This window comes from Onychostoma macrolepis, chromosome 22, assembly GCF_012432095.1.
Source record: "Onychostoma macrolepis isolate SWU-2019 chromosome 22, ASM1243209v1, whole genome shotgun sequence".
NCBI lineage: Eukaryota > Metazoa > Chordata > Actinopteri > Cypriniformes > Cyprinidae > Onychostoma > Onychostoma macrolepis.
In genome coordinates this window covers 16,822,147-16,843,876 of record NC_081176.1, presented here as the reverse complement: position 1 = coordinate 16,843,876, position 21,730 = coordinate 16,822,147, and the positions used below count along the sequence as shown (strand labels likewise).

The window sequence follows — 21,730 nt, the reverse complement described above, 5'->3', positions numbered from 1 at the left end:
CCGGTTGGATAAATTCAACCAGGTTCTCACGTAAGGTTTTAAAGGTAAAGACAACGCGGTGACTGACATACAGGAGTTGTACATCAGGCACGCGTGATATTGAACTGCAAACAAACCTTGTATAATGGACATGTCATAAATGGGCCAAATGAGTCAGTTTTCTCATTCCTTCTTTTTGTCTGTGTGAATGATGGTTATCTTTGTATAGCAACAGGATGTGTGGTTTTCTGCACCTGAAGCATAGTGTAAGCTTGTCTCTTCTGCAAGCTTGTTGTAATGAGATGTTTTACTGTTTTTACAACTTCAAAATGTCATGCTTAATTCAGTGTGTTATTTGCTGTCTCTTTGTATTTAATTGTGAAATATACTTGCAATATCTGAGTTAATTTTATACATCAAATTGTTTTCATTGTAATCACTTCCATCTTCACTGTCTCCATTCAATAAAAGTGTGGAAGAACCAGAAAATGATGAAAGGACAGAATAAGTGTACATTTTTATTCAGAATGCATGTGTTTTGCAGTTATTTTTGGACTGCAGGAAGGAGAACAGGCAGTTGTATAGTTTGATGTGTTTTCTCAGGTTTTTTGTTTTGTTTTAAAAGGCCCTTGTTTGTTGAGAACTTAATTTCTTTATGAGACTTGCAAGCACTTCCTGTCTCTTTCCTGATGAGACGTGCAGCACAGACACCTTCAAATGTTGAATAAGAAGAACGACACAGACAACACATCACAACAGAACCACAACAGGGGTAAGTCTACAACCGTTACATTTAAAATATATAAAATTCAATGGAATATTTAAATATGATTGCCAATTTTACATTCCAATTTAAACACATTTTTACTAAATAGAACATTATTGAATTGTGTTTGACATCTGTAACACATCCGATGTCCCTGAAAATGTGTTACCAGAACAAATCAAATGTCGAATGTGAATATGAATAATGTGTATCATTTTGTTCATTGTAGGTCTTATGTCCACCATGTTAACATCTTTTTCATGGAGGAGCTTGTGAAACAAACTACAAATATATTAAGCAAAGTAAACCAAAACTTATAACACAAAACAAGTTGATATTTGACATCTAAACATCAGAAGATGTCTTCAGCACCAAAATTAATATCTGCCTTTATGATTGGAGTGACTAAAAGTGCTCTTTTCAAGTCTTTTCCAACAAGTCTTTTGGCGATCCTCTTGGAGGTTTTGGCCGATTACACATTTTTATGCCCTTGTGATTCTGAGATGAATACAACACTGACTGGCCTTATCTTCTGTGCACCTGCTTGTTTTGCATTTGCTTTAACATTTCTCTTTCTCCTACATGCTAAAGAAAAACAAGACAAAGACCAAAATGACAATGAAAACGAATATGGAATAAAAACAGAAAAAGAAGTTAAATATGATTATATTCTAATTAGTCTGATTCCATCTGTTGTATGGATCATTGGGTTGTTCTTTGATGGGGAGTACATCGCCTGTAGTAAAACAGACTGGGAAGGACTGTATGTTTTTGATGATAAGCTAAAAATAAAATGGTGTAAACCTACTGAATTGATTCCTGGAAGAAATCAGACTGAACTGCAAGGCCTGACTCTCTCTTTTATTGGTAAATCACAGGTAAGTCACATACTGTAACAGAAAATATTCAGAAAAAAATAATGGAAAATTATTTATTAAAATAATTTACCTTGAATATCACTTGAATAAAGCATCAGAAAAATGATTCCTGACATTTATGTGCAATAGAACTTGCTCATATATTGTGAATGCGCACTTTATTTATTTATATATTTTGTGTGTGTGTGTTTCCAGGTTTGCGGTTATGTTTTGCTTCTTCTCTTCAGCATTGTGATTATAACTGTTGTAGCTTATTATATGTACTACAACAATGGTAAAAAGCCAAAGTGGGGCACTGGGGAATTGATAGTCTAAGAAAGAGGAGAGGATCCTTCAACACATAAGGAGAATCTAGTGTTGCAGAAAAAGAAGGACAGTTTAAACTTTCATTATGAAAGATTTTTTCTTGTGTGTGTGTGTGTGTGTATATGTGTGTGTATATATATACATATATGTTTGTGCTGTCAAACGATTGCGATTGCAAAATAAAAGTTTTGTTTACATAATATATGTGTGTCTACTGTGTATACTTATTTATATATAAATGCACACACATGCATGTATATATTTAAGAAAAATATGTTATATTTATTTATTACATGGCTCTGTGGAATGCTTGATTCTGATTGGTCAGTCGTGACATTCCGAGGTATGTTATTCCCCGATAACAACCGGTAAAAACTAATAACACAGGCTTATCCGGGTAACTGAAGTTGGTGCTATATACTTGCTAGGAACAGTTTTTCTTGGTGGAAGCTTTGCATTTGGTTAGCTAATAAAAATTAAAACTAAATTCAGTATTATGTGTACAATTATTTAATTATGTCATCCTGATATTGTGGACTTACTCCCTCGTTTCATACAAACACAGCTGCTGCCATTTTGCAATTATTGTTTTGTACATTATAATGAGTTATAAGATAACTAACTGGTAAGATTTTAAAACAGTTTAATCTTAAATCAATATCTTTTATTGCCTTAATTATTTATGTGGTGAAATGCTGTGTAATAAGTGGTATGACTGCACCATATCCCTTAAATGTTTGCATTAGTTTAATGTAATTTGTTTTACCAAGATGGTGTTTTGTATTTGTGTGCATGATACTGTGTGCACATTCAGTATATTGGTATTTACCTCAGATTGCGTTAAAGCTTGCTGTAATGAACTTTTATTCATCAAGTGTCTTTCTCTTTCTCTTCCAGTGTTACTCCAAACCTGTGTGACTTACTTTCTTCACTATATAAACCTGTTTGACTTTCATTTTTGAGTGAACTATGTAACATACTATATATGTGGAAGAGAGAGGACATGGAAATACAGACAGAAAATTAACAGGGGTCCACCAGAAGGGAGGAGATCCAAAGAGAACGATGCAGAAAGTAAATAGAATCAAAATGATGCCTTAAAAAGAGTAGCCATATAGTTTAAAAAATGAATATAGTTAATAGTCTTAATGAATATAGTTTGAATATAAATCATATTTAGCTGTGCCACACATGCAGCGGGGGCTAGAAAAGTTTTAGTAACACACCGATTGACTAAGAGACTGACTTTTGTTGATGAATTGTTTTTTTTTGTTTTTGTTTTTTTAAACATGTTGATATTGTTTGTATCAAAATTCAACTTTCTTTCTCCTTTGACATGTTCAAAATTAAATAGAAATAATTTAATAACTACCATTTCTGTCCTTTAGTGTGACAATGTCCTATGGTGTGACACGCATAAAAGAACCACATATTTGTTTTTTTATCTCAAAATATCTTTAAAAAAAAACAGATGAATATTGCAATGAGGGGATATAAATATCACTCATCTTAAAATGGTATAATTTTCAGCAGTTTTGAACGGATGACAGCAAAGTTTGTCTTGTTGTCAAAGTTTGCCTTGAAATTGTCCAACGATCATGGGGAAAAAATATGTTAATTATAATTTCATACTACATTAATAACACTATTTGAAAATAAGTGTCTAACAATGAAGATAAATCTAAAAACAAAGATAAATCGTGCTATTTATATATTATTAAGAGTGTTTTTTTTTTCTTCTTTCTTTTTCTCTTAATTTTTGCTATGTCACACCATATGACAAATTTATGGTACAGTTCAGTGAAAAAAACGATGAAAGAATTGACGAAGTTAGTGACCCTTTATATTTTCTCAAAGATCAGACTTCACACTACATAAATATATGCATTTCTTCTTCAAAATGTGTCTTTTACAAAATAAGCTTTACTGCCTATTTGTCAACTACCCGTATATATATATATATATATATATATATATATATATATATATATATATATTTTTTTTTTTTAGAATAGGAAAGTGAAAGTGATATGAGGCACAAAGAAGGAAATAATTCATCAAATTATGAGAATTTCAAGGTAAGCAGGAAGTCTGTCAACCATAGCCTAATTTGTTTAGATGGAAATTTGAAACCTGCTGTTACCACATATCATCATTAACTGTCTGCGTTTGCTTGTCAGGAAACACTATTTAAATAAACAGAGCTGACCATCGACAAGCAGTCACACCTGAAACTAAAAATGGAATAAAGAGAAAGACGGAGAAGACGACAATATTGGCACACAACACCATATTATCACCTGTACAAGTAGTTTAAAAACCTAATGTAACTTGTTTTTCCTAAGTGTTCATATTCAAAACACATTATATTAGATGATGAGAATGACAATTGTCTACTTTTTTGTTGAAGGAATCCGTATACATTGTGAACATCAGAAGATGACATCACAAGTTGTTTTAGAAAAAGTACATGATTTTCTGAAAGGAGCTGGTGCTAAGACGTTACCATCGACTCTTTTGTTAATTGGATTGGAGAAGCTGATTGAAGTAGAAATTTTTTCATGCCCATGCACAGTTGAGCTGAATGCACTGCTAACAGTATTTATATTCATTGGACCTGCCCTTTTTATTTTTTCTTTACTGTATCTCTTACTTAGGTTTCCTAAACATAAATGCAGTCATTGTGGAGAAGCAAATAATGACACTTAGTAGAACTGGCCTAAAACTGTCGCAGTTTGTCTGATTTCACCTGTCATATGGGTTATTATTTTGTTACTTGGTGAATATGTTGCTTGTGCCATAACTGGAATGGAGTTTATGTGTTTGATGATGAACTCAACAAGTTGTGGTGTAAACCCACTGAAGAGACACAAAATGAGACTGAGAATGAGCTACGAAATCTGACTAGCAAATATATTCATCAGTCTCAGGTAAATGTATTATACTGTATGAACTTTTCCTGAAATCAAATTATCATAATTGAAATAATTAAGTATACTAATATTATAATGCTATCTCTAATGTCAGAACAGAAAGGATCTTTTAAAAAAAAAATCAAAACAGGTTGTCAAAGTCTGACCTGACCTTTTCAGTTTGAGGTTTATTTTTATTTTATTTTATTTTTTGTAGATGGGATAGCACCTTCCTCCTTGTATTTGGCAATGAATCTGTTCGAAATGCCTGACCATTACAGATGAACTTTATTATTGTTTAATTAATTGCACTTCAAATTTACTGAAGCCATATTTAAATAATGTACAGTCTACCAGTTGTAGATCCACTGATAGATCGAGATCAAGCTATTGGGCACTCTTGTAAAAAAAAAGAAAAAACAGAAAAAACCTCTGTAAAATTAAACCATAGGAATTGAAAGGTTTAATCCAAGGATTGGAATCAATGAGGTTGGTTCTCTTTTGTCGCGTGAGATTTTCATTCTTTCTTTCTTTCTTTCTTTGGTTTCAGGTTGTTATGATAACTGCTTTTTGTGTCTTGCTGATTGTCTTTGTGGGAGTCTATGACTCCTGCATTAGTGGGAAATCTGATTGCTGCCCAAGTCAACTACGGCCCGAGCCATATAGCCCCCCCCCAAAAAAAATCATTGGGGAGAATCTCGGGTCTAGAGGCTCTCCTTGGGCTGGACAAGGGAACAGCAGCTCACTCTGGGCTGGATCTGGAGCCCTCACTAGGCTGGATTTGGGGACTGGAGGCCACTCTGGGCTAAACTTAGAACAGTAGCCCTCCGTGGGCTAACCTCAGGAACAGGAGCCCTCTCTGGGCTAGACTCGGAATCTGAGGCCCTCTCTGGGCATGTGTCAAATAATATGCACTTGCTGCAAATACCAACCTTAGGCCAGTAGGTTCGACTATGGAGATGTAATTAAAACAGCAACAATTGAGTCAAAATAAATATTTGTATTGAAAACAACTTTTGTACTGATTACTGTTTAATAATAATAATAATAATAAAAAGTAAAACAAAATGATAATCAAACAATTGTCACAATTTTCTTTGTTCAATATAAGATCACAATTGCATGAATTTTCAACTCCAATGAAATTAATTGAGCATTTTCACCTTACTCTCTGGTCTTCTATTTGTTCAGTAGGGTGCACCCTCTAGGCTATGCAAATTTCCTAGAATACAGCACTTTTGAGATCACCATAAACACTTACAATGTTCACAATTAATTTTTGGACAGTTCACTCAGAATCAAAAAAAAAAAAAAAAAAGGAACTCCTTGGTGTGAAGAACATTGTAGCTGGAGCTACTTCTCTCTGTTTATGTCTATGACGAATCACGCAGGTACTGGGCTACTCCGCAGCTGTACCTAGTAGAACCAGTCTAAATAGTCCGAATATAAACACTTATTATAGGTGTACTGTAGTGATTCAGGACAAGCCAAAACACAGTTTGGAAAATTTATTCATGGTGTACTTATTATATAAATTTTGTAAATTTTGAACAAAAAAAGTTACGGACTGCAGCTTTAATATTTTACCTGTGTCTCAACAAAGTGATTGAGATTGTAAGATAAAAAGCAAAAATATCTTGTGATCTTCTGTCCATTGACAGTGACTTACGACACAGTGAATGATGAAAGAGACTCATTTGGTGAGTAAAACTGTTGCGCGGTTCTGTTATCTCCTAAAATTGTTATTTTCTTATAAGAAATTGTGCTGTAAGTATGCATCAGTAAAAATAAAAATAAAAATAAAATAATAATAATAATAATAATTTTTAAGTTCATAATGAAACAAAAATAATAAAATGAAAAATCTGTTTCAGTGTATTTATTTATTTATTTACCTATTTTACATGATCATGTGCACATCTAAAGCCATTTCTGAATTTCAACTTAGAAGTACTTTTTTTAAAACGCTGACCCTAAAAATAAATAAATAAATAATGATAATAATAATCAAAGGACTCACATTATTCTTAAATTATTTGTATTATAATTGCGTGCTGCACTCTAGAATGCCAGACACCTGTCTCATGCTCTTTATAGAAATGTAAGGAATCTTGACTTAAAGTTGATGGTATGCAGATATCATTATGATGTATTTACTGAAAACCATTCTAAACCAGTTACTGGATGGGATGAACGTCACTGCTGCCTTCATGGTTTTATAAGACTTGAAGAACCCCAGACACTTTGATCTTCTGAGATACAAACAATACACACACGGTGTATTAACATACAGACATCTGTTTCGACTGGGAGAAGATGCAAGAAAAAAGTACCTTCTCACCTATCCTTTTTATCCACTTCCCTTCACCCATCCTTCCCTTCACTTAGCTCACTCAGAATGGTCAATAGCATAATATAATTCTACATGAATGCAAGTGATATTCGCAGTCATATTTGATATCATTAGAATTGTCTCCGTTCAGCTGGTCCAATGGTCTCAATCTTACAAGTAGACTAAAAGGTAATACAGATTCTAAGAGTTAAGAGGTATTTTGCTCACTGTAAAGGGTGTGCTATCTCCCAGTGTCCTTCATGCAGATTACCATCTGTCCCTAAAAGGTGTAAACTATCACATCTAGGACTTGATCAATGCAAATTCCAATTAGTAATTAGTTACTGTCTCTATTTGGTGGATGTTTGTCTTGGTCTGAAGTACTTAAGGGAATCTTGCAAGAAGATCTGTAGCCAGATGAGCCTGTAGTATGGAGTGTGTCCACCCATTTTTCTAAAGTCAGGTATTCATCCTTTACTCTTAGATCTTTGAGAATGTGATGCCTTGTTTTGATTTGATTTGATATTACTGAATTGACCATGTAATTGGCACAATACATATTTAACTGACTGATAATAAATTGCTACATTTGATTTTATTCTCTAGTTCTCTATAACTCTAGTTGATTACATTAAGTCCATAACATTGCAAATCTATGCTCAGGTTAGTAATGGACTAAAGTTGTAGAGGTCCGACTAACACATTGGCATTAACCAGTCTGTACTTAGACTATAGATTATTGTAATATTATTCTAGATAAATGTACATGGAAACCAAGGCATGGCTATATAAAGTTACCATTAGAGGAAGTTAAGTTAGTCAACTTTCATTCAAGTTCGAGCTGTTTACATGAAGGTTTTTCAGTCCGATTGAGCCGTCAATCCGATAACAAACAGATTATATGGTTGCATGTAAACGTAGCCAGTGTCCAACACAACAGAAATACACATTGGAACAATGACAATGTCCAAGTCTGAAGATTGTTTTTTTCCAGCAAAGACTGCAAATATTGCACATAGATTAAAATGTTATGCTGCTTCCTGATCGTTAGTCATACCTGCATTTTGACAAAGAACATATTTTGAGTTCTTCCACCTGTAGACAGTGACGTGTGTCTGTCCGTGTTTTCATACCGATGAAGAGAGTCATTGCTGTAAAACTGAAAGTGAAACTGCTCACTGCATGTGCATAAAAGGATGATGAACAACTGAATAAGAAAAAAGGAACAGATCTCTCAGAATTGAGAGAAAATATACTGTGCAACCAAAGATCAGCCTTCTCTGTTATTAACCCTCAGATTGTGTTTGGGTCATTTTGACCCAGAGAGGATTTTCTTTCTCCCAAATATGTTAGTTAATATTATTACATTGGGCTAAAATTTACTGGCTTTGATCACACACGGTATAACTTCTTCCTCCCAAAAAATATTTTATTGCACCTTGTTATACTTATGGAGTTTCTGGTCAAAAATGACCAGCCTAAAAATAGTTTATAAATCGCTTGTTATGCTATATTATCACCAAATATGGGATTCAATCTTTTCGTCAGCTTGTTTTCTTTCAATTAGGACTGGTATTTATTTTTGGAACTGATTGATTTCAGATTTTAAGTAAAAAAAATAAAAACTTATTTGTGGATAATTTATATTAATAATAATATTAAATAAAATATGAAAAATAAATAAATAAATTGCACTGCTTATCACACTTGTGTGCTCTAATGTTTAACCAGGACATCTGTTGTGAAAAGCTTTAATTTTGTACAAAACTGAGAACTTAACTTCCTGGTTAAACATAAACGGTGCGATTTTTTCACATTTATTCTCTCTCTCTCTCTCTCTCTCTCTTATATAATGCTCATCCTGACTAATGTTAAAGATCAAAGAAGAATGACAGACACCTATCTCTCTCTTGTCTCTTTATTTATAGAGTAACATGTAAAGAATCTTGAGTTAATGCTGATGGTATGCAGATATTTAGACTATGGTCATTTGACAGATTATAAGACACAGGAGCAACATCAAACATTCACCATTTGTATGTTATACATGCAGGTGATCTTTACTCAGAGCCATTCTAAAGCAGTTACAGGACCAGCTGACTACAACTGCTGTTTCCACTCTTTTCCATTGCATTTACATTTATTCATTTAGATTTACATTTACATTGATTTACATTTATTCTCTTTTCCTTTGGGTGTTTTTATTTTATTTTATTTATTTTATTTTTTATTGAGCTGATGTACAAATAGGTGAAGTTGAAAATATTATCATAGCTTCCTCTGAACAACTTTCAGTCTGAACATATTGACTGGCTGAACAAAGCCAGATCAGGCTCACAAGTTTACAGGTAAGTGTACAACAATTGTTTGTTCATTTCCAAAAATAAGCTATTTTGGCATTGTTACAATTGTTAGTTGTTACAGCCACAGTTCTTGGTTTTGGGATGTTACAAGTTGCTCAAAATGACATCTGCGATAAAGTCATGTATAATGTTCCTAAAGGTTTTATACAATTTTAAGTGGTACTTTTTTTTGCAACAGATATTTATGTCCAGTATCATTAGAAAGCTAATTAAAGGCACACATTTAGATCCATCTAATTCTTTTTGATCTGAAAAGTGCTCATTGTTTGTGTATTCAAAAATAAATTACTCATTCTACTGATATGCAAAGTCATTTTTATCTTCTTGATTGAAGGAGATCTGTCCATCAAATCATGTGAACCGGACTACATACATTTCCACAGAACATAAGAGACAGAAACAGCTAAGAGCATCAACATCAAACTTCCCTCAGAAGATGCCTACGCCACGGGAACTTTTAAGGAAATTGCATGCATTTCTAAAACAACCTGAGGGTTTCATCGCTTTTCCTTTGAGCCTTTTGTTATATGGATTGGAAAAGTTGATTGAAATCAACTTCTCATGCCCATGCACAGTCAAGCTTAATAAAAAACTAACAGTATCCATCTTCATTGGACCTGCTCTTTTTAGTGTTGCTTTAATGTTCCTCCTTTTTCGGCCTTTTAGACATGGACTTTGTTATTCTGCAAATGATGATAATCAGCAGAGCTGTCCTACGGCTTTTGCACCCTGTCTGATTCCACCTGTAATGTGGAGCATTTTCTTGTTACTTGATGGTGATTATGTTGCTTGTGCCATGACAGACTGGAAGGGAGTTTATATGTTTGATGATGAGCTAAACAGGTTCTGGTGTAAACCCACATATGGAAATAAGACCGATCTTCGAGATCAGACTCTCCAATATATTCATGAATCTCAGGTAAATATAATGAATCAAAAGAGCTTGTTCTGTTATTGTAAAATCATAATAGAAATATTAGATTAATTATTTCTCTACCTCACAGAAAATTCATTATCTTATTGTTATACATTTTCTGTTCTTTATGAATCATTTAAACCCACAATAAACTTCAACTAACAAAACATGAGCTTGAAGCTTTGTGGATCTAATAACAGATATTTTATACCTCTACACAATACACTACATGCATTTATTTTTTCTTAATGTTTTTTTTTCTCTCTCTCTCAGTTTTTAGGTTATGTTGTGCTCGCAGTCTTTAGTGTTGTGTTGATTATCTTAGTTGGCATTTATGACTGCTTCAGTGGAAAAGGTTATGGCTCCACAAATGTATTATTAGAGCGCTCTAGACAAAAAGAATCAGGCAATCTTGGTGGCCTAAAGAGACATCCGTCAAAGAAGCACCAACGAGGGAGAAAGGGGCGCCTTCACTTCTGACAGAGAAATTCACCTCCTACAACACCAAAGTTGTCAAAAACAGCCCTGAGTACATCTTAATACTTTGCTGGATCCCTCCTCCAGTACTACAGAAACAATTCATTCAAATTGACCTGTATAACTTGTTTTTCTGTTTTCTCCAGTAACATTCTTAGAAAAATTTAGCCATTTCACAGTGTGAGAATAAACAGCTGCAGCTGCGAGGGATGTTTGATACAATAATTTCAAGGAATAGTCCACACACACAAAGAAAATTCTGTCTTCATTTACTCCCCCTCAAGTTGTTCTAAACTTGTATGAGTTTCTTTGTTCTGTTGAACACAAAAGAAGATATTTTGAAGAATGTGAGTAACCAAACAGTTGCTGGTCCCCATCGACTTATATAGTATTTTTGGTCACACTTTATTTTAAGATTCAAGTCTCGGTATTAACAAACCATTAACTATGACTTTTGCCTCAATCAGCTACTAATTTGCTGCTTATTAATAGTTAGTAAGGTAGTTGTTAAGTTTAGTTATTGGGTAGGATTAGGGATGTATATGGTCATGGAGAATGTGTGATTTATAACTACTAATGAAGAGCCAATATGTTAATAATAAATGATAAAGCAACTATTTAATAGTGAGAATTGGTCCCTATACTAAAGTGTTAACATATATATACATACATATATATATATATATATATATATATATATATATATATATATATATATATATATATATATGTATATATATTTTTTTGTTTGTTTTTTTTTTTACTTTTCATACTATGGAAGTCCAGAGAAGACCAGCAACTGTTTATTTACCCACATTCTTTAAAATATCTTATGAGTATAATTTAAGATTTTAAGTACCTGAATGATAGGGGGCTCTATAATGTAATTTTAATATTTACAAATGTAACATTTATTCACTAGACAGAATTCACAATTATTTAAATTTGAGAACATAAAGATGATTCTGCTTTACATAGGGAGCATTTAATACTTTGTGTTCAGCATGCTAATATGTGCTATTTCTATATCTAATAGTTCTATAATCTTGTAATTTAGTGGTCACACAAAAATATATGAAACTGATTAAATTAATCTGATCAGAGAAACAAATCACTTTGAGGCTATTTAATTGTCTGTCTTAATAATAACTTAATTCTGTGTTACATGAACAAATTATGTTTCTGTAATTTTGTTGATTACTGTGAAACTGATGTGCATGATTAAATTATATCAATTCAACACACTTTTTTTTTCAATGATGATCATGAGTGGTTTAAATCATTTGTTTCATGAGAAATCTTCTTACACTTGAGTACCCAAAAAAAGTTCTGCTTTTTGTTGGTGATCTTTGCAAACTTAAGAACGGAGAGACGGTTGTAACATCACAAACAACGTGAGTTTCAGCCAGAGCATACATGTTAAGGCTTTTACACAGCAGAAATAAACATGACAACAGCCACTATAGATTATATAAGATAATAAACACACGATTATGATAGATATGGTCTGTATGTGATTTTCTTGAGATGGAATGTGTACATCTGAAATGCTCATTTGTGCAGCGATATAAAAGGCTATAAATAGCATATTTTAACAACAGTAAATTACCAAATTACAGATGTGATCGCAAAAGGAAGTTATTACAAACACTCGATGGTGGTTTGAAGTGAGCTCTGAGTAAAAGTGTACTATTAATCTCATAAATTGTCTTATGAAGCATGATGCTAATATTAGCTCTAATGCACCTGCAGAACAGGTCCAAATATATAATGAAATATAATGAATCAAAAGAGCTTGTTCTGTTATTGTAAAATCATAATAGAAATATTAGATTAATTATTTCTCTAACTCACAGAAAATTCATTATCTTATTGTTATACATTTTCTGTTCTTTATGAATCATTTAAACCCACAATAAACTTCAACTAACAAAACATGAGCTTGAAGCTTTGTGGATCTAATAACAGATATTTTATACCTCTACACAATACACTACATGCATTTATTTTTTTCTTAATGTTTTTTTTTCTCTCTCTCTCAGTTTTTAGGTTATGTTGTGCTCGCAGTCTTTAGTGTTGTGTTGATTATCTTAGTTGGTATTTATGACTGCTTCAGTGGAAAAGGTTATGGTCTGTATGTGATTTTCTTGAGATGGAATGTGTACATCTGAAATGCTCATTTGTGCAGCGATATAAAAGGCTATAAATAGCATATTTTAACAACAGTAAATTACCAAATTACAGATGTGATCGCAAAAGGAAGTTATTACAAACACTCGATGGTGGTTTGAAGTGAGCTCTGAGTAAAAGTGTACTATTAATCTCATAAATTGTCTTATGAAGCATGATGCTAATATTAGCTCTAATGCACCTGCAGAACAGGTCCAAATATATAATGAAATATAATGAATCAAAATAGCTTGTTCTGTTATTGTAAAATCATAATAGAAATATTAGATTAATTATTTCTCTACCTCACAGAAAATTCATTATCTTATTGTTATACATTTTCTGTTCTTTATGAATCATTTAAACCCACAATAAACTTCAACTAACAAAACATGAGCTTGAAGCTTTGTGGATCTAATAACAGATATTTTATACCTCTACACAATACACTACATGCATTTATTTTTTTCTTAATGTTTTTTTTTCTCTCTCTCTCAGTTTTTAGGTTATGTTGTGCTCGCAGTCTTTAGTGTTGTGTTGATTATCTTAGTTGGTATTTATGACTGCTTCAGTGGAAAAGGTTATGGTCTGTATGTGATTTTCTTGAGATTGAATGTGTACATCTGAAATGCTCATTTGTGCAGCGATATAAAAGGCTATAAATAGCATATTTTAACAACAGTAAATTACCAAATTACAGATGTGATCGCAAAAGGAAGTTATTACAAACACTCGATGGTGGTTTGAAGTGAGCTCTGAGTAAAAGTGTACTATTAATCTCATAAATTGTCTTATGAAGCATGATGCTAATATTAGCTCTAATGCACCTGCAGAACAGGTCCAATTCTTCTTCATAATGCATTTTGTCATAACACTTCACGTAAGGTAGCAATAAATGTTTTGTTGTATTTATTTAGAAATACTTTTGATAATAGTTGGGTAAATGTATACTGGGATTGAAGCGATGTGGCTTGGTAAACGTTTTATTGCCAGTATAAAGGCTGATAAAGGCTGATAATGGCTGAATAAAAACAAAAGAATAATAAGGATTATGTCTCATACCTGGCAGAAGTGTGAAAGGTTCTCTTTCCTTAAACTAGTTTGTCATGCATTTCTTTTTTCAACACATTTACAGGTAAATCCTAGTATTTTAAATTTGCGATTAATCATGAATAATCACAGTCCATGACTGTGATTAACGCGATTACATTTTTTAATTGATTGACAGCACTAATATATATATATATATATATATATATATATATATATGAAGAGTTCAGATGCAAAAGCCTCTAAGTACATCTGATGTTTTTCTTTAAAATTTGCATTTATTTCTGGCTACTTGTCACGAATCTGGTCTGTACTTCTATTCACTCACCACCAGAGGTCACTCACTCACCATCATCCATCACACAGATCACACAGCTGTCACATATTACAATTGCACTGATTGCACACACAGCTCTCACTAATCACACACTCTATTTCTACCCTGGACTTTCCTTCCGTCACTGCCGAGTATTGTATGCATTATCGCAGCCCTACAGAGCCCCGTTAGGTTTCCTAGTCTTGCCTTGCCTTTGTTGGATTGTGTTTTCCCCTGCCTGGACTATCGCTGACATTTTGGACTACCTCTCCTGTCTCGCCCCTTTGGATACTGTTCGCCAATCATCGACCCACGCTTGTCTTAGTTTACTCTTTGTCTCGCCCATGTTATACCTGTTTGCCATTGTTTGACCCTGCCTGTTATGACCACGTCTCTGCTCAATAAAAGTCTGCAGATGGATCCGCACGTCTCATGTCTCATCAGCCCCGTAACAGAATACTCGGCCTCACAAGGATCCAGCGGCTTTTCAAATGGACATTTGCCAGGTATGGACGCAGCGATCTTGTTGCTAGCCCTCAAGCAGGGTACACGATCACTCGAGGGTTACATTACGGAATATTTGGCTTTGGCTAATGGCTCTGAATTACCAGACTATATGTTAATAGACTTTTTTTGTGAGGGTATTAACCAGCCACTCAAATCACGACTAACCCTTGAAGCTCCCCGTTCATCTCTAAGTGACTTTATAGATTACGCTTTAGTGACTGTTGGTTCAGCGTTTACTGTGGGTGTTGCGGAGGAACGTGACACCGCATTTAATTGTATGATCACAGCCGCGCTAGAGCACGCTCACAAAATGGAAGCCGCAACAACACCCCGTCATGTCACTGCTACCATTCATGAGCCAAGTCAAGTCACCACTGATCGTCATGAACCCAGTCAAGTCACAGCTGATCTTCACGAGTTAAGCCAAGTCAAAGTTAATTTTCACGAGTCGAGCCAAGTCACAGCTGATCTTCACAAGCTAAGTCAAGTCGCCCTTGATCTTCAGGAATCAAGCCAAGACACAGCTGATCTTCATGAATCAAGCCAAGTCAAAGCTGATTTTCACGAGTCAAGACAAGTCAAAGCTGATCTTCACAAGCTAAGTCAAGTCACCGTTGATCGTCACGAATCAAGCCAAGTCAAAGCTGATCTTCAAGAACCAAGTCAAGTCACAGTTGATGTCAGGGAGTCAAGCCAAGTCACAGTTGGTCGTCATCAACCGAGTCACGTCTCAGCTGATCATCCAGAGTCACTTCACGTCTCAGCTGATCTCCTAAAGTCAAGTCACGTCACGGCTGTTCGTCCAGAGTCACAGCGGCACATCACGGCTGTTCGTCCAGAGTCACAGCGGCACGTCACGGCTGTTCGTCCAGAGTCACTTCACGTCTCAGCTGCTCGTCCAGAGTCATAGCAGCACGTCACAGTTGTTCATCCAGAGTCACAGCATCACGTCTCCGCTGACCTTCCAGAGTCGGGTCACGTCCGGGCTGACACACCCAGATCATCAAGGTCAGTCTTTCATTATTCCAGTCTGATATCCAGTCTGAGGGATTCCCCGCTGGTGTCTGCACGCACAGCTGGTATCCCCAAACCCACTCACTCTAGCCCTCCTGTTCCTGAACTGATTCCCCTGTCTGAAGTGCTTCCCATGATGGGGATCGCTTTATGTTGTGTTTGGGCGGCGTACACCACCGCAGCACTGTCTGAGGTGGTGGCACATGCTGCAGAACCTCCAGAAGCAGCAGGGCTCACCTCAGCCCCTTGTATGGTGGTGGCGCTCAGTAATGTACTCTCAATCTGTTGTGTTGTGGTCGAAAAGACCATTACTAAACTCTCCTTGTGTCCTGAGTTTACAGATGTAGAACCTCCAGAGGTGGTGGCAACTGCTGCAGAACCCCCAGAGGTGTCAGCGGTATCCGTCGGTGAACTCTCGTTCTGTCCTGTCACGGCTATGGAGGCCGTCAATGAACTTTCGTTCTGTCCTGTCACAGCTATAGAGGCCGTCAATGAACTTTCTGTGTTCCCTGCCTCGGTCCTTGGGTCCGTGCATGTTCTCTCTCCTTGTTATGTCTCCGTTCTCCCTAGGTCCCAGGCTCTGCTGTGGGTTCCTGATCCGTCGTGGTGGGCTCCTGCTCTATCTGCTCCGCTTTGGTGGTCTTCTGCTCCACCTGTTCCGTCTGCTCCGCTGTGGTGGTCCACTATCTGGCTCTGGTGGTCTTCTGCTCCGCCCTGGTGGGCTCCGGCTCTAGCTGCGCCGCCGTGGTGGTCTGCTGTCTGGCCCTGGTGGGCTCCAGTCCCGTCTGCTCCGCCCTGGTGGGCTCCAGTCCCGTCTGCTCTGCCCTGGTGGGCTCCAGTCCCGTCTGCTCATCCCTGGTGGGCTTCGGTCCTGTCTGCTTCGCCCTGGTGGGCTCCAGTCCCGTCCACTCTGCTCTGGCTTCCTACTCTGCCGGCTCTGCCTTGGTCCCCGGTCACTCCGCTTCCACAGGGACCTGGCCCTCCATCCCTCCCCCTGTTCCGCCTCCGCTCCACCTCCCTCCTGGATTATAGACTGTGTGAGCGCCTGAAGCCGCCTTTTGGGGGCTCTGTCACGAATCTGGTCTGTACTTCCATTCACTCACCACCAGAGGTCACTCACTCACCATCATCCATCACACAGATCACACACACAGCACACACAGCTCTCACTAATCACACACTGCCGAGTATTGTATGCATTATCGCTGCCTTACAGAGCCCGTTATTTTTCCTAGTCTTGCCTTGCCTAGCCTTGCCTTTGTTGGATTGTGTTTTCCCCTGCCTGGACTATTGCTGACGTTTTGGACTACCTCTCCTGTCTCGCCCCTTTGGATACTGTTCGACGATCATCGACCCACGCTTGTCTTAGTTTACTCTTTGTCTCGCCCATGTTATACCTGTTTGCCATTGTTTGACCCTGCCTGTTATGACCACGTCTCTGCTCAATAAAAGTCTGCAGATGGATCCGCATGTCTCATGTCTCATCAGCCCCGTAACACTATGTATAGGTTTCTATGTAAGTACTGGTACTTCTGAATGGGTTAAGGCTGGGATTTAGCACAGTTATATATATATATATATATATACACTTCTTATGAGTAAATTATATATAAGTATAATATAATATAATAGATTTATTATTATTATTATTACAATAACAAGTGGTATTGTTACATGTTTTTGTGTGTGATCTGCGCTTTGCTGTGTGCCTCGTTTGTCTCCAAAGTCACCCTCATTGGTTGCCATAGTCACTTACTGACTACACCACACCCTACTGTACTTTGTTGCCATAGTAACTTATTGGTCCTTTTGTTCTCCTGTGTATATATAGTGCCCTCCAAAAGTATTGGAACAGTAAAGACAAAATTGCTCTGTTGGCTGTGGAGTCAAGACATTTGCAAATATGATTAAAAGATGAATATGAGAAAAAAACTACAGAATGTCACATTTTATTATTAGACGTTTCAACACATGTTTTATCAAATAAAAAGAACAGCACTTTCAGAGTTTATCCCACTCATTGACGTGAGCATAAGTATTGGGACAGTTAAACATAAGGCAGATATAAAAGATTAAAAGCTATTATTTAGTTGCAGATCCCTTCACAATCACAGCAGTGAGTCTGTGACCCATAGACATCACCAGACTCTTGGTCCCATCCTTTGAAATGCTTTTCCCAGCCTTTAATGCAGCCAATTCCAATTGTTGCTTGTTTTGGGGAGCTTCTGCCTTTACTCTCTTCTCCAGCTGGAGAAATTCATGTTCAATCGGATTTAATAAAGAATTATCAGATAATTCTGCTGGACTTATTTCGAACCTGAAACAGTAGGCCTATTCTAAAGTGAAAATATTGGGAACCCATTAGTAAATTAATAAAGAATTATTAGATAATTCCACTAGAATTACTTAGAACCTGAAACAGTATTCTAAAGTGAACATGATAACACTTTATTTTACGGTTACACCTAGTAGTTGCTTATTAGCATGCGTATTACTAGAATATTAGCCATGTATTAGTGCAAATTAAGCACATATTAATGCCTTATTCTACATGACCTTTTTCTACATCCCTAATCCTACCCAATACCTAAACTTAACAACTACATTACTAACTATTAATAAGCAGCAAATTAAGAATTTATTGAGGGAAAAGTCGTAGTTAATTGTTAACAAGTGTTACCATGAAAATATAGGGAACCAATTAGTAATTAATTAATTAAAGAATTATCAAATAATTCTGCAGGACTTGTTTCGAACTTGAAACAGTAGGCCTATTCTAAAATGAAAATATAGTGAACCCTTTCATAATTAATAAAGAATTATCAGATAATTCCACAGGAATTCCTGAAACAGTTTTCTGAAGTGAACTTATTAGTAAATAATAATTACTACATCATTTTGACTTGAATTAAACGTACACTCTAAAAAAACCTATAAAAGTAATTATAAACTTATACACGACACAACTTGTTTACAATCTTTATTTCAGATGAGAAAATTTCTTAATACAGCATATTTAATTTTGTTTTAACATGTATACTGCCCACATTTAAACTAATTTAACAAACATTTTATAATCAAAAGTTAAACATTTAAAAGCAATTCAAGTGTAATCAACCGGTCTCTTGTTTCCTTGATAGCGGTGCTGGATCTCGTGCGGGAGCTGGGCTCAGGGAAACTGCAGACCACCACTCTGCGTTTCACTTATAGCTGGAATATGCTGTGACTGACTCCGTAACCTGCCCATAAACAAACAGTGTACAGCTCAGAGAAAATATTTTAACATCCAAAGTATTTACATTTAGTATCTGTAAAAATAAAATAATTTGTTTTATGCAAAGGATCAAACATAAAACGGAATAGGCATGTGTAACTGACATTGCGTACCTGTTGTTTTGCATAACATAAATTGATTTACAGCACAGTAATGATTTATAGAAATATACTTAAGAGATATTTTATTCATAAGAATTTCTAGGGGTGCCAATAATTGTGTCCAACGTGTATTTGAGAAAAAAACATTTATTTCATAATGATATTTCCCCCCATTTTAAATTCTTATTATCCAATGAAAGGTTAGATTTTTGTGAATTTTTATTTATAAAAGATCAAAAGGATTAACAATGCAGATTAATTTTTAGCCTTCTTTGATCATATTTACCAAGGGTGACGATATTTTTGGCCATGACTGTATGTATATGTATGTATATATACAGTGAGGAAAATAAGTATTTGAACACCCTGCTATTTTGCAAGTTCTCCCACTTAGAAATCATGGAGGGGTTTGAAATTGTCATCGTAGGTGCATGTCCACTGTGAGAGACATAATCTAAAAAAAAAAATCCAGAAATCACAATGTATGATTTTTTAACTATTTATTTGTATGATACAGCTGCAAATAAGTATTTGAACACCTGAGAAAATCAATGTTAATATTTGGTACAGTAATAATAATAATAATAATAATAATAAGTTTTATTTATATAGCGCCTTTCCAGAGCTCAAGGACACTTTACAATAAACATCAGAAATGGGAGGAAAACATCGAACAATAAACAGAAAGAAAACAACATCAGAAATCCAAAGAGTAATATACAACATAAAACAAAGTAAACAGAGGTTAACTAAGAAAGATAACATTCTGAAAACAAGTGAGTTTTGAGCAGCGATTTAAATTCAGACAGGCTATTGGCAAGACAGAGTGATCTGGGTAGATCAGTAGCCAGTAGCCTTTGTTTGCAATTACAGAGGTCAAACGTTTCCTGTAGTTTTTCACCAGGTTTGCACACACTGCAGGAGGGATTTTGGCCCACTCCTCCACACAGATCTTCTCTAGATCAGTCAGGTTTCTGGCTTTGAGCTCCCTCCAAAGATTCTCTATTGGGTTTAGGTCTGGAGACTGGCTAGGCCACGCCAGAACCTTGATATGCTTCTTACAGAGCCACTCCTTGGTTATCCTGGCTGTGTGCTTCGGGTCATTGTCATGTTGGAAGACCCAGCCTCGACCCATCTTCAATGCTCTAACTGAGGGAAGGAGGTTGTTCCCCAAAATATCGCAATACATGGCCCCGGTCATCCTCTCCTTAATACAGTGCAGTCGCCTGTCCCATGTGCAGAAAACACCCCCAAAGCATGATGCTACCACCCCATGCTTCACAGCAGGGATGGTGTTCTTGGGATGGTACTCATCATTCTTCTTCCTCCAAACACGTTTAGTGGAATTATGACCAAAAAGTTCTATTTTGGTCTCATCTGACCACATGACTTTCTCCCATGACTCCTCTGGATCATCCAAATGGTCATTGGCAAACTTAAGTCAGGCCTGGTTTAAGCAGGGGAACCTTCCGTGTCATGCATGATTTCAAACCATGACGTCTTAGTGTATTACCAACAGTAACCTTGGAAACGGTGGTCCCAGCTCTTTTCAGGTCATTGACCAGCTCCTCCCGTGTAGTTCTGGGCTGATTTCTCACCTTTCTTAGGATCATTGAGACCCCACGAGGTGAGATATTGCATGGAGCCCCAGTCCGAGGGAGATTGACAGTCATGTTTAGCTTCTTCCATTTTCTAATGATTGCTCCAACAGTGGACCTTTTTCACCAAGCTGCTTGGCAATTTCCCGTAGCCCTTTCCAGCCTTGTGGAGGTGTACAATTTTGTCTCTAGTGTCTTTGGACAGCTCTTTGGTCTTGGCCATGTTAGTAGTTGGATTCTTACTGATTGTATGGGGTGGACAGGTGTCTTTATGCAGCTAACGACCTCAAACAGGTGCATCTAATTTAGGATAATAAATGGAGTGGAGGTGGACATTTTAAAGGCAGACTAACAGGTCTTTGAGGGTCGGAATTCTAGCTGATAGACAGGTGTTCAAATACTTATTTGCAGCTGTATCATACAAATAAATAGTTAAAAATCATACATTGTGATTTCTGGATTTTTTTTTAGATTATGTCTCTCACAGTGGACATGCACCTACGATGACAATTTCAGACCCTCCATGATTTCTAAGTGGGAGAACTTGCAAAATAGCAGGGTGTTCAAATACTTATTTTCCTCACTGTATATGTATGTATATATTTCCCTTACATAGTCTTAAATTTACAACTGCCTTAAAGAGTATAAACTTTAAACATGCGTTATATTGGACAATTTAAGAAAATATAAGCACAGATCTGCACTTGTTTTGCAACAAAATGTAATTAAAGTCAGATTTTGTCACAGTATGGGTCGGACACGGGATGAGTAT

At 36.0% G+C, this 21,730-nt stretch overlaps 1 long non-coding RNA gene across 1 annotated transcript; it reads left to right on the top strand.

Annotated features, from left to right (window-relative positions):
- Positions 1-558: 558 nt before the first annotated feature.
- On the top strand, positions 559-2,131 carry LOC131530815 (uncharacterized). Its single transcript, XR_009268501.1, has 2 exons — positions 559-1,623; positions 1,819-2,131. It is a non-coding gene; the product is annotated as an uncharacterized LOC131530815 (long non-coding RNA).
- Positions 2,132-21,730: the final 19,599 nt, after the last annotated feature.